The sequence below is a fragment of the Tachysurus fulvidraco genome, chromosome 14 (assembly GCF_022655615.1).
Source record: "Tachysurus fulvidraco isolate hzauxx_2018 chromosome 14, HZAU_PFXX_2.0, whole genome shotgun sequence".
In the NCBI taxonomy this organism is placed as follows: Eukaryota; Metazoa; Chordata; class Actinopteri; order Siluriformes; family Bagridae; genus Tachysurus; species Tachysurus fulvidraco.
In genome coordinates, this window is record NC_062531.1 from 1,987,763 (window position 1) to 1,990,262 (window position 2,500).

General features: G+C 42.2%; 1 protein-coding gene across 1 annotated transcript in view; it reads right to left on the minus strand.

Moving 5' to 3' along the window:
* Positions 1-2,500, minus strand: part of sema6bb (sema domain, transmembrane domain (TM), and cytoplasmic domain, (semaphorin) 6Bb) — a 53,110-nt gene that overhangs the window by 50,416 nt on the left and 194 nt on the right. The window lies entirely within an intron of this gene.

Sequence of the window (2,500 nt, forward strand, 5' to 3'; positions counted from 1 at the left end):
AGATAACTAGCACACTGAAACTCATACAGGAGACCCAAAATGAAACAAGGACTACAGAAAAATTTATAGGTACTCTCGCTATCTGATCGATAACTATACAAGAGTGATAGCACTATATTTAGGGAGACACCCTCAAGGACTATGTGGCAGATGAGCAGCACTCTATGTCTCCTTTTATCTAATTATTCTTTCTATGTTGTAACTTTCCATCATTTTTCTCCTCTATCCTACATTTCCTCTCCTCTTCTCCTTCTTTTCCCGCCAGCATTCTTCTCATTCCGTTATCCATTTCCCATATTCATGTATTGCACCACTTTTTCTTCCCTTCCCTTTCCTCTCCTTTCTTTTTCTCCGTCACATTCACATCAGTTTTCCTCTCCTCTTCTTCTCTCTCTTCCCTTTTTCTCGCACAAGTTTTATTTCTCTTCCTTTTCCCTCTTGTATGTTTTCACCAGTTCCTTTCTCCCCCTTACTTTTCTTTAACCACCGCCTATTTCTCTCCCTCTTTCTTTCACCCTTTATCCTTTCCTCCCTCTGTCTGTCAGGTTTCTCTTCCGTTTCTGCTGTTTCTCCTCCTTTCCTCGCCTCCTTTTCTCTCCGTCTGACCCCGGGGAGACTTTGCTTCGTTGTTGGCTCTCTTTCCAGTCCACAAACCTCGATGAACGACAAAGGATGCCTCAGTGGAGATTTGAATTTGAAACAGGGTCGAAACCCAACACACGCGCGCGCGCACACACACACACACACACACACACACACACACACACACACACACACACACACACACACAGCCTGAAAGAACAGCCTTAAATTGGGCAAAGCAATCGCGATTTTTCAGTTGCATGTCAGCAGTAATGTGTGTGCGTGTGTGTGCGTGTGTGCGTGTGTGTGTGTGTGTGTGTGTGTGTGTGTGAGAGTGTTAAAGGGAGAGAAAGAGCAACATGGGACAGGTGTCTGACAGAACAAGTAAATGTGTGTGTCTGTATGTGTGTGACATCATGACAACAAATGTGCACAGACACTTCAACACAACCCATGTACAGCTGAATCACACACACACACACACACACACACACACACACACACACACACACACACACACACACAATTTCGGCTCAACAATGACTGACAGCTGTTTAACAGGGGAAGGCAAAATACCCCCTAACACACACACACACACACACACACACACACACACACACACACACACACACACACACACACACAAATTTCAGCTCAACAATGACTGACAGCTGTTTAACTGGGGAGGGCAAAATACCCCCATAACACACACACACACACACACACACACACACACACACACACACACACACACACACAAAGTTTTCCACACAGTTTTGATGTGAATCTTGTCATTAAATTAACAGCGAATTAACACACTGATAATAACATTACCACAGCAATGAGTTAACACACTCAGTGCTGAATTAACACCGTATTGAATTAACACACTCAGTGCTGAATTAACACCATACTCAGTTAACACACTCAGTGCTGAATTAACACCATACTCAGTTAACACACTCAGTGCTGAATTAACACCATATTGAATTAACACCATACTCAGTTAACACACTCAGTGCTGAATTAACACCGTGTTGAGTTATCACCATACTCAGTTAACACACTCATTGCCAAATTAACACCGGACTGAATTAACACACTTAGTACTGAATTAACACCAAACTGAGTTAACATATTCAGCGTTGCATTAACACAATACTGGATAAAAACGCTGTGTTTGATTAACACCGTACTGAATGCACACACTTAGTGTTGAATTAAAACAGTGCCGAATACAAAACCTGTTCAATTAACACCGTATTGAATTGACACACTCAGTCTCGAATTATCACAGTACCGAATTAACACAGTGATTAATAAACCCTATTCAGCTACACATTCCTCAGTGAACTAAAACACCACACGGATCACTGTAATTAACACTTTAATCAACACAGGATGTTAATTACACTGTAGTATTAACACTGTACCAAGTTCCAACTTCACACGTGATGCGTTTAATTCCATCACCGTTCCATTAACACCGCACTAAAGTGCCAAATACTAAAGTATTTAATTAACACTGCGTTAAATTAATAAAACACTCGGCTGCTGAATGAAAGCACTGAATTCAGCTGGAACCGAAGACCCCTGAATGAACACACTGAGCCATGTGGAAGTGTTGAATTAACACCGTACAGAATTAATGATGCATCAACAGCCAACCGAATTAACGCATTAATTGGCTCGGGACATTATTTCATTAACATAGTAATTAGTGCTGAATTCAGTCACTTCGTTAATGTGTTAAGTACTACATTAACGCATTCATCGTGTTTATTATCATCTTCACCGCAAAACCCGCGTCCGCACCGGATCACCGCACGCGCAGCACACTATCGGGACTGGGTGTTAATTCAACACTTCACCGTAAGACCTTGTGTGGGAACGACTAAGCGCGCGCGCACTCACCGTA